Here is a 12,420-nt window from a genome sequence, read left to right as displayed (position 1 = left end):
ACAAAACATATATCAGCATATCATGTACTGGAATCTCAGCATAAAAAATCTTATTTGTTGCAAATAGGGTTTCTATACCCAATGTGAGCACAACACGGATAACCCATTATGTTGCTTTGTGCTTAATTACGATCGAACATAATTAGTTTCTCTATTTTCCAACATAATATCATTAATCAAAATGTATAGTTTTTAATTTTTAAGCTACAAAAGTTTACACCCTAGAATACCATCAAAGACATCCTTGTGTTCTGTTAATAAGAGAATTGTGTATGTAAAGAATTTATGAACACATGTGACGTACTCGCCAATTCAAGTTTATCAATGTAAACTGAAGCAACGATTATGGCAAATGGTCTTCATTGGATGTCATGTGAGGAGGCAAAGTTTTCTCCTGCTTTGTTTCTTTTCTTAGCAATTTGTATCCCTTTTGTGTATTTCTTAATTTCCACACTAATAAAAACAATATAATGTAATGGAACTTTTATAATTTTTATATTACAAATAGTAAAAACGAAAACATGAATAAATATAGAATTTAAACTTTATTACCCAGATAACGCTATCAAATTGTTACTAGATGGTGCTGTCATCCGGATTTATTATGGCGGGTGAGTGTGGTGTATAGATGTCCACAATTAAAATTTTGATATATTGGTCGTGGACTTACTTGTGGTTTGCATTGGTAATTTTTCTTATCTATGCACTACGGGACCGTTAAGAATAAGTGAAAATATTCCAATGGGTAAGGTATTGCGAACAAATATGTTTCAAATGGTTATTTTTCGATGACACTTTGAGAGTAATGTACTATTTTCAATTTATGATGAAAATTATAAATGACACTGACGGCTGTTTGGGAAATTAGAGATGAGATTCAAGTGTTAAGATCGAAAAAGTGGATGGCTTAGAAAAAATAAGTTATTTGTTTTTATAAGTAAATCAAATTGATAATATTAATAAATTGAAATTCTGTTAATGTTACTTTAATAACTAGTAATGGTATACTTTTACTGTAAGCTTACACTAGTTACACTTGCATATAAGCAGTCTCCGGTAAAAAAAAAAATACTGAAATATGATAGTTTAAATTTAACTTAAAATCAGCCAGACTTTTAACAAGACTTTTCTGTTATGATAACAGCGAAACTAGTGGTAGGTTAATGTAAAATTAAAAGTGAAGCACAGTTTGTGAATGTGCTTTTCAGCAGAGTGATTTGAAAGAAAGTTAATTTTCGATTTTAATTCAGCAGGGTTCCATCTCATTCATGTTAATGAGGCAAGTTAATGAAGAAGTGTTTCTTTATGTAATAATTTCAAATGTACAGGAAAGCAACTGCTGTTTATTACAAATATTTTTTGTATCATGTTACTTAGCAACAAAAGTTTTTAAGTGATTCTTTTATGTTAAAATGGGTTTAAAATACATACACTATCAACCTAATAACATAAGATGGGCTTGGTACTTTTGCTACTAAGTGTGTATATTTGAGTGTGTGTGCATGTGTTATGAGAAAAATAAGGCAAAAGATATTAATAAAGCCACTCCATTTTAAAATTATATTCTAAGTGTGGTTTATGTAGGAATAAGTCTATTACAATTTTAACTGCCACCACAATGCAAGCATTTTAGTAAACTGCTCTTTTAATTCTGTTAAAGGTGCATATACTTGTGGCTCACTGATAAATTTTCAGTGGTGACTAAAACTTTGGACCATGATACCTTACTACGTAAATCATATGGCAGCACATTGTTATGACAGTTTCTCATGAATGTAATTTCCTGGGTTTTTGTTGTTATTATTAAGGCATTATAAACCATTATGACTGAGTTATTTATTATTATTAATAGTTTTACCATTAATTGTATTTTTATTTTGGTTTTGATTTGTATGTGTCATAGGTTTTTACATTAATTAGGACACTGAATAGAATAGGATAGTATGAGAGAATACAAATTAAGTATTTCCAGTAAAAAAAAACTTGTATGAATCTCAACTGCACACCTTCTGTACTTCACATATACTAATCAGTAGATTGTGAACTGCCTACATAAGGTGTTACACACATCATAATAAAGTCCCCTGTTGATATTTCATGAGAATATACATTGAACATCTGAACAGTTGAGAACATATAAGAAATAGATCTAAACAACAGTTTTTTAACTCTTATAAAGACAGTTAAAATTGGTTCCAGGTTTTCAGTGCTTCATTACATATATTTATTACAGAGATAGTCAGTTTGTTTGTTTTTTATTTTATTTTAATGTGCTAATGTATTACTCAAAATGTCTTCTTCTATTTTTACCTTGGGTCTCTTTTGAACTTTTTGAACATATTTGTATTCACTAAAACAATTATGGAAAAGATGTCTAAGTGGATAATGGTAGGTGGGAATTATAGAGAGACTAGCTGCAGTGACTGGAGTTTGTTCTTTTGTTAACCTTTTAACTTTAAATTAGTATATCTAAATTCAACTAAATATTTTTGAAAAATATGGTTATAAGTTGTGCAATCTTACAAAGAGAGTTAGCACAATGTTGTCACCCTTTAAATAAAAATATAGAAAAACTTGGTGATTGTTCCACCTATTATTTAACTTTAAATATATTTTTAGGTTTACTGCTGGCAACAAATCACAACATTGATTCGCAGATAAACTGACAGAACATTGTATCAAGATCATTTTTTCTCAATCATTCTAATTGGTTCTAACCTATTTGAAATGTGTGATCCCAACTATGATAACCCAAGTGTATTACTTTACACTTAGAGTAGTTTGTTTAAGCAAAGCATTTTGTAGCACTTGAACACTCACAATATAGCTAGTAGTTGTCAAGAGCTTAATGTCATTGTCAAACTTTATTAATTAAATAACTGTCCTTATCAATATATTTGATGTAAATAAAAAAAAAAATCCAATATTGACCCCTGAATACATCATGAGTAATAAGGGTACAGTTTGATTTGAACCCATTAATAACAATCTTATGCTTTCTCTCATTTCAACCATTGTACCATCTACATAACTTTATATTCCTTCTATCATATAGATAAAAAGTAACATCCTCAAAAAAAAAAAAAGAGACATTAGTGTGGTAAGGTTTCATTTTCATAAATCTGTGATGGTTGTCTTTTATAAATTTCACTAAATTTCTCACTCTTTCTATTTACCATCAAAAAATTAAATTATATTGTAAATGATTCATGTCGATTCCAGTAATATTCATTCAGTACTTATGGAGTCAAGGCCCACTGCTAAGACAGCAGTAAATCTTTAGATTTAGAATGCTAAAATTAGGATTTTGATACCCCTTGGTGGACATAGCAGATAGCCTGATGTGGCTTTCCTATAACAGAAACAACACACATACAGAGTTAAGAATATTGTCATTGTAATACTGTTTCTTCTCATATGAAACCAGAAGATAACCTTTTCGTCCAACGTTCTTTAAGGACCTTGATCCCATTTTAACATTTTATTCTTCCCTTGAACATACTTAAGATATTCTCATTGTTAGTTTTAGCATTATTAGCCAGCTGTTTCTGATAAACACAGTTTTATTTCCTCAGATTCCTCAAACAAATGCCTAGGTTTCTTATGGTTTTTTGATATACCTTGCTGTTTGTCAATTTAAACAACTCTAAAACTTGTAGCTTTTATCCTATGTCTGTATAAGCTAATAAAATTTTACCTTATGTGTTACTTTTCTCACTTTTATAGTAAATATCATATGTTGATTAAAAACATTTTATAAGAACTTTTCCAAATATATCTTGTATCACCTTTTAACATTTTACCAGCTCATTACTGAACTAGTCTTTCCCAGAACCTCAGTTAATGTTGTTTCCTTAGCTAATATTTTGTGGCACCTTATTAGTTATAGAAAAATTATGCACTTCCTTTTAGTTCACAAACATTCCATTATCTAGATAATTAACATTATAAAAAGTGTTTATGGACTAGAAAATCAAGACATCTTTTATTTGGCTTTCCTTTGTGATATTTCAGTTAAAAAGGAAAAAGAGAACTAGCTATTTACTGCAATTTTGTGTTGCATAGTACCATGACAAAGACATGCTGAAAGCTGGTATTAAATAGGTACTCTTTCTTAAATTGATAGTTGTTTCAGTTTAATAAATACATCAATAAATTACTTCAACCAGCAATATGCAAACTGAATTGAAATCTTAAATTTTTTCATTGTGTTATTTACTCTTGTCTATTTAATTACTAAAACATTAGTCACATGCAGTTTTTGTCTTCTAATAACACACTTCTGTATTGCAATTTGTACTGTTAAACTAAAAATGTGTTTAATGTTATAGATAATGATTTGCTTAAATCAATATAATGTCTTAAATATTCCACTCATTTCTACTATCCAGATATATATGTAACTATAAACTGTTTTTCATGATGACGAGAAAACCCACTTGTAGAGAAATATATATGTAAAAATAGCTGGTATGGGTTGAGAAAATGTTTTTATTTTTTATTAATATTAAAGAAGTCTTACTTATACAACAACTCAAGCCCAAAATAAACCAATACAAAGGAACATCTTTATACCTATATTAATAAATATATCCAACATCTGAGCATGCCCTCTACATTCCTACACACAATTACACAACCACCTTTAAACATGTGGTCAGCTATCGGTCAGTTACCTTTTTCTTTCTTTGTGAACCTGAAGATGACCAAAGAAGGTCGAAACGTTGTTTGCTACTCTACATAAATTTTCTCAACCCATACTAGCCGTTTTTATAAACTGTTTTTGTTTTAAACAGTTAAGATTTTTTATGTGAAGCTTGTTGAACATGAAAAGTGTTTATGCATAGAATTGATATTGTTTTATTGAAAGGTAAATCAAAAACTATTTGGTGTTACATAATATGGATAGTGAGAAATAACATATACAAATTTTATTTATTCATTTTATCTTGAATTTACAAGGTTATTTTATTTGTGAGTTATTTATTAATTATGATGCCATCAGATTATTGATCCACTGATTATAATAATGGGAAAATAATTTGAACTAATTGTTTTACATAAAGAAAAAAAGTAATAGTAAATAGAGAATCAAGAGAATTGTTTTTGCTGATAAAGAAATGTGTATGTTTATTCTACGTTACAATGTATATGTAGTTACTTGGATAAAATTTGTTTAAACATTTTGCACAAACTGGTAAAACTTATTTTGTAGTAATTATGTAGATATAATTACAAACTAATGTACATTTGAAGTTGTGTCTAGTCTAGATTTGATAATATTGTTACTTCTGGACTGATGCTTTCATGCAGATTCTGTGCCTCTGGTTTTTTATTTGAATACTATATGCTAAATTTTATATCAGTTGTGTTTGTTTATATATGTATACATAGATGTTTTCCTGTTGCATGGGAAAAGCACACCATCAAAAATTAACAATCAGTTTTTTTCATGGTTGAGAGGATTCATTAACCTGCTTTTTTTTTTCTGAAATGATGTCTGAGTTATTTAACGAAGATATATTGTGACTAACAATGTACTGAAGTTTCTGAAATATACTTTGTTGTATACTTTGTATAAAAACTGGTTTATATTGTTGTTCTCTTTCACTGTTTAGCTTCCATGTTCTTGAACACAGTGACACCGAAGTTCTATGTGGCTTTGACTGGAACATCCTCACTGATATCAGGTCTGATTTTGGTAAGCTCACAGAATTTGTTGGGTATACAGATGTGTATGTACATGTACATACATTATTTAGATGTTTTGTGTTTTTTTAAGTTGATTTATTTCTAGGAAAATACTCTGTATATTTTGAAATTTGACCAATCATTTCATTTGTGGATGTACTTCTTTAAAGAGTAAAAACAATAATTCTGAAACTGATGTTTCTGAAGGTATTTTCTTTGAGTAGGATGTAAATAAAGAATGCTTCAAGTAATACTCGGTAAGATGGTTGTCAACTGTTTTCAGTTTATTTGTAATTAAATTATTTAATGTGCTTGTGCTTAACCAAGACCAGTGAAAGTTTCCAGTGTCTGTGATTTCCACCAGATGTCTTTTAGGAAGTATGTATAATAGTACTGGCTTATTATTGTATTGAACCTTGCAATAATTGTTTCATCGTAATAAGACTGTTTTTGTGACTAAACCTGTGTAGTTCACTTTGTTAAATAATGTTTGTTTGTTTGTTTGTTTTTCTAAAGGTTTTCTGAACTCACTTGTAAAAAGAAGTTTCAACAACAAATATATATGAAAGTTTGAAGTACAGTGAACATTAATCCAAGGTGTTTACTTTCATGTATTATTCAGTACATTTAATATGAAAAATATATATTTTAATTAATATGTATACATATCATCAAAATACTTTTGTTGTTAGTATTTACTTTTGATTTTAATCATAATATTCATGTATTGTTCTGAATTACTAAATGTTTTGTAATTGAACTTAGTCACATGCTTTCTTACTGTTTATCTTACACACACAGAAATGCTCGTGAGATACGTACATCTGCTAAGGAAAAGGTGTTACTTTAGTTGAACTACTTGTTAAAATATGGACAAAAATGAGCTATTTGGTTTTTCAAGGCTATCTCTACCCCCACTTTTGAGGAAAAGTAAAAAGTTAAACTTACCCTTTATTTTTCAGGAGGTTAATGGTTTTCTATTGACTCTAAGACTGCATTATTTCAGCTTAACACACCTGGTTAGTTTTATTGTATTGCAAATAAAAGTACTAGGTTTGCAGACTCTAAGACTGCATTATTTCAGCTTAACACACCTGGTTAGTTTTATTGTATTGCAAATAAAAGTACTAGGTTAAACAGTTTGAGACCCCAGACTTATTTTCCACAGAATATATAGATTCTACATATCAAATATCTATATTTTATATATGATATTTAAAGAATTTATAGCTTTGAAATTAAAAAAAAAATATTTTAATATGCTTTTCAAGATACAGTTAAAAATATTTGCCTTTCTCGTGGATTTCAGTTACTGATTTGTGTTTCATTATACATTTTGGGGTAAATCTTAATAGTTTTTATTTTATAAAACTGTTAGTTTCTTTGATTTGCAAAAAAACACATGCAGTTTATATTTGCTTACGATCGCCTGAGCAAGTTGGTTTTTTAACTTGTTAATTAGATGTAGATATAGCCAGTAAAATTTGCAGTGTTTTCTGTATATTGTATATTCTGTTTCTTTGAAATTTTAAGTGTACACAAATGATTTAACAACATATGATAAAAATGGACACTGGTACAATATTACAACTCTTCTCACATAGAGGTATGAACATGCTCTCTATTTTACTGTCATATGCTTCACTTGAGTTCTTGAATGTATGTTGTCAATAACACATTTTAGCAGCTGTCTCCTCTCACTGGTTTATTGGTAAATTTGAAGGTTTATAATGCAAAGAACTGGGTTTCAATACCTGTTGTGGACACAGTATAGATATCTCATTGTGACTTAACAACAAATAAATACTGTAAAATAATATACATATAAGAAATGTATTTCCAAGTTAAATCAACAAAACAAAATTTTGGTCAGTAAACCACTGACAAATTGTTTTAAACAATTACAGTGTAAAATGATTCTTCTGCTGTGCAGGTGTACAGTAAAGTAATTTAAATACAGTATATCATACAGTTGTGAGAAAAAAAACATAAAATTATTTGTTTACTATCTATATTCATTAGGGTAATTTTTAAATATTAGTACTTATCTCAAATGAATTTTCTCAAAATACTATTCATTAAGACATGTTAATGGCAGTTCCAGGACAGTATTAACACATCTGTCACAACATTTTTTCAGGAATCTGTATTGAATAATCTTATGACAGCTAAACAGCTGAATTAGAAATTAACACTGAATGTATCATATCTAGTTCCAATATGTTCGTTACATCACTTTTCATCTCGTTCTCTACAAGTACAAATTTAATACTACACATGTTCAAGCATGAATGCATTCTCATTATCATCAGGTTAGGATAATGCTGTGTTCTTCTCTAAGTTTAGGTAACAGAGTATTCCCTGTAACAGCTTGTGAACTGTGAGAGAGAAGTAAAATTTGGAAAAGATAACCAAAATCAATTAATTAATTGTCACTACTGTTACACATCACTGTAGAATATTATTGTGCCATTTTATTATAGCAGTTTGAAATCAACAAGTGGGGTGACCCAGGATATAAACTGGATGGATAAGGTTACCTCCCCCTCTGTGGTGCTGGTCTGTTGTTGAAATAACACTTAAACTCTCTTTTCTATATCATTTTATTAAATTTCTATGTGATGATGTTGTTTAAATATTACTTTTAAGCAGTCAACTACAAGTGGTTTCCCTTAAGTTGATTATGGGGTGTGATCACATATGTGACTTGAAAATCAATAAAAATTGATGTCTTGGTGATTGTAATTTAAAGAAATACTTTATGACATATGTATAAAGTATTGTAATATAACCTTGTGAGAATTATAAGTAAATTATTAATTAATTGTTTTGCTTAATGTGTACAAGTACAAATAAAGTGATGAGTCTTGTACATACTTTTGAATTTTGAAGATTTTTGAATGGTGGTATTTCCGGAAGTATGGAACGTCCTTCATTGAGCAAGTTTCACTAAACCACATTTCACCATGGCTTGGAGGATGTTAGACAAATGGAGAAAATACTATCTCTAATGATGGAGGAGGTGGTGGGGAGAATGGAAATCAACAAACTGCTCCAGGTAAGGAATGCAGGAAAAAAATAGCTCTTTCATGTTTTTCTATTACCTCACTGTTTCAGTCAATTGATCAATGATTTGTTAACTTGTGTGAGAAAATTAAGTCCTGGCCATTTCAACAATTCAGTGTTTCAAACAAAATACATTTATATGTACTTGCCAAGGCAGTTTTTTTATTGTGTATTTTTATTTTCTGCTGCAGTTGTAATATTATGAACAGTAATGTGGAGTATGAATGATTAGATAAATTTGCTAATTGATTAAATGTCAGGCTTCATCAGGTGACTACTTTTGTAATATCAACTTATCAGTTATTTTCTCTGACATTAACCAATGCAGTTGATGATTAAATAATCAAGGTAATCTCTCAACTATAACCATATATGCTATAGCAGTTTATTTGAGATGTTTAGTTAAACTCTCTGAGCATATAATAGGCTTTCATTGATGAGTGATATCACACTTCTCAAAGGAAAAGGAATCAGTGGTAGTGCTTAAAGCAGATACTAGTTTTTGTGCATTTTACATGTTAGTTTCATTAACAGTATTGGTTAAAGTGTTTAATAAATTTATTTTTATAATTATTTTTAAATATTTTTATTTTGAGTATTATTTTATATTTTTAAATATTAAGCTACCCAAATTTTTTATTGTTTGAATTACAGTCCAAAATATTGCTAACAGTAAGGGAACTGCAATGATAAACCACTAGTTTCTAATCATTATAAATAGGGGTGCCATATTCATTTAGCTGTTTTAAATACTGGCTTAGTTTCTTGGTTTTATATATTTAGGTAGCATTATTCATGAGAAGTAAATGATAATTTTAACTAATTCTTTTTTCATTAAGTGTACAGTACATGTATAAAGTATACTCCACTATATTTAGTCACATTTATGTTATTTTTTGTTTCACATTATTTTAGTTTTTGGCCATTTTTTACATTATAAGACTTTATTCACTTTTGTTTTGGAAACATCAAATAATTATTACTTTTGCTATTGCTCATTCCATCTGTTGTGTCTTAATAATTTGAATGTTCCTGGCAGTACGTATCTCGAAATCACTAGTCTTTGTTTGGTAGTTGCTGTGTACGTTTTAGGTACAATGAATGTGTTACGTTATAATTTTTAATATTGCAAGAATTAATGCACTCATGAAAAATTACTTACTTGCAAACTGCAGTATTTTAACGTTAAACAAATGACAAGACACAAATGAGGTTTTTAGGCTTAAGAAACGTGCACAGCTATACTAGCATATTCTGTTAGGTTTATTTTCAGGTATGTTTATGTTAAACCAAGTTATGTTTGATCTCAATGCATATATTATTTATAAAGTTGATTAATTCATAAACCCAAAACTGTACTCCAGTTTTTATTCAGACTACAAATTTTAAGCAGTTTTGAGAAAATTATTAAACATTTTGTTTTTATTGCCTGATTACCTTAGTTACCTAGCAGTTTTGTACCTTTGTTTTTTGCCAAACAAAAAAATATTATAGTATACATCACAGAAATAGCTCTGTGTTGTTAAATTTTTAACTTTGTAAACAAAACATAAAGTGTGAGATGAGTAATGGGAATATTACATTGCAATTCCAACTTGACCAAATTAAAACTGAGCAACACAGAATGTCATTAACAAAACACACTGACCCAGAAATTGAAATTTTGCCTAGTTACATCTTTTATGAACAAGAGTGTTCAAACTTTAATGATTGGGTTGTTTCTAATTGTATTTTTAAGAAACTTTAGGTAAAGCTCAATGATTATATAAATTTCCATGATTTTGTTTTCCAGAATGTAGAGTATGGCAAAACCCATTAAGTTTGTTTCGAGGATCAGAATACAATAGGTTTCATACAGCATCATCAAGGGAACTATTAACATACTATGATATGAATTTGTCTGCACAGGATCATCAGACATTTTTCACATGTGATTATGATGCAGGAAAACCAGAATATGAAAGTATGTTCCAGAATTATTAGGAGAGTTTGTTTTTTTTCTTGGTAAATTATACAGTTGAACCTCATGTAATTCACAGAGGTTCAGAGTAATATTTTTTCTGTTATACAAATAGTTTATTTTAAGATTGACCATCATTATTAGAGATGGCACTTTTCAAGAAATGGTAATTAAATTATAAAAAAAATTGTTGTATGGCTAATCAGCTAGAAATATTTCATCACTGTCCAAAAGAACTGACTCCGGTCACTTTTAGGTATAGTAAACAATGAATAAACTAGGATCTGTTTTTAGCTATAAATTTAATGTATTTGCCCAAATATATATGCATTTAGCATAAATTGTAACTTTACTATACTTACTCTGTTAATTTTTTTATGTAATTATTATTATTGATTAATTAAGTTCAACAAATTTATATTTCAGTATGCCATAATGGCATTACATTCAATCAGTATTTCCATTGTTTCTATAAATTCCTAAATGTTTAGATCTCCTTCAAAAATCCTTAAAATTTAGCAGATAATCATAAAAAAATCCCTAAAATCTTGGGATGTAAATCTGATGATGATGTCAGTTTTGATTTGATTAAGTAACTGGTGGTTTCATGGATGTGGATTAAGAAAAATCCATTTTGATAAAATTGATATTTTTTTTTATAATAAAATTTCAGAAAAACCAGTAGATGTAAGAATAAGACATCATTATCAGCATCTACATCACCAGAAAGATGATAACTAGCCTGATTTTATCAGGTACAGAAGGTTAATGGTTTTCATGTAGTAAGTATATTTTAATAATTTTGTTAATAAATATCTCTTTAGGTATTATATGAATGTGGTCACTGCATTAATCTAAATATTTGCTAGAGGTATTGTAGGGGTAACTATTTGTGGGTGAATGCAACATGTCTGTGTCACACAGTCTCAAGATGGCCAATTTGGACACTAGGAATATTGGGAAAAAAAGAAAAATTTAAATCTGTCTCTATCAATGCTTGGGGCATGCTAGAAGGTATTTTTGTATCACATTTGTGTAAGTTCGTTGACATGCACATGAAAATCCCAAATTGTGCTTCCTCGTTGAAAAACTGAACAGAAGATAAATGTTCCAAAATTGTGCCTCTTTTGGGACTTGTAAAAAAGTATCTTTGTATCATATCTCATTGTATATGGTGGAGAAATTGTCAAAAAATTAAAAATTGTTTTTTGTGGCATTTTTGTGGTATTATTAGAAAAGATGACAAGCCTAACATTGTTTGCACAAAAGTATCTTTTTACTGGATTCCTTCTGAATTTGTTGAAACAAGGCTTAAGTTGTTGACAAAAATTAATACAATTATGAATTCATTTAACCTTTGGAATTTCTCTAAAAATAACAAAATTATGCATATCCACAGTTTTGTGTGCATGTATATGGGACCTGTAAAAAAGTATCATTATTCCAAATCCCATACAAATAGGCCAAAAGACTGTGGCATATTTATAAAAAAATACCCATAAAATTGTGTTTTTTATGGTATTACTACTGTACAGTTACAAAAATAGTGAACTTGTTAATTTTTAGTATGTCAGTATGTAAGACCTGTAGAAATTTATCTCTGTACTAAATCCTATGTAAATTGGTCCAAGGACAGTTGAGTGATTGTTCCCAACATCCTAAAATGAGCAAACCTAGCATTTCTGTATATTAATATATCAGAC

At 29.0% G+C, this 12,420-nt stretch overlaps 1 pseudogene across 1 annotated transcript in view; it reads left to right on the top strand.

Moving 5' to 3' along the window:
- Positions 1-606: 606 nt before the first annotated feature.
- LOC143251277 (suppressor of tumorigenicity 7 protein homolog) overlaps positions 607-12,420 on the top strand; it is a 74,687-nt pseudogene continuing 62,873 nt past the window's right edge. Inside the window, exons 1-4 of the transcript XR_013028554.1 lie at positions 607-745; positions 5,619-5,701; positions 8,584-8,749; positions 10,550-10,720. The product of XR_013028554.1 is annotated as a suppressor of tumorigenicity 7 protein homolog (transcript). The remainder of the gene's footprint in view (positions 746-5,618; positions 5,702-8,583; positions 8,750-10,549; positions 10,721-12,420) is intronic.

Source organism: Tachypleus tridentatus, chromosome 5 (assembly GCF_004210375.1).
Source record: "Tachypleus tridentatus isolate NWPU-2018 chromosome 5, ASM421037v1, whole genome shotgun sequence".
Lineage (NCBI taxonomy): Eukaryota > Metazoa > Arthropoda > Merostomata > Xiphosura > Limulidae > Tachypleus > Tachypleus tridentatus.
The sequence above is the reverse complement of the archived record's forward strand: the minus strand, read 5'-3'. Positions and strand labels throughout refer to the sequence as shown.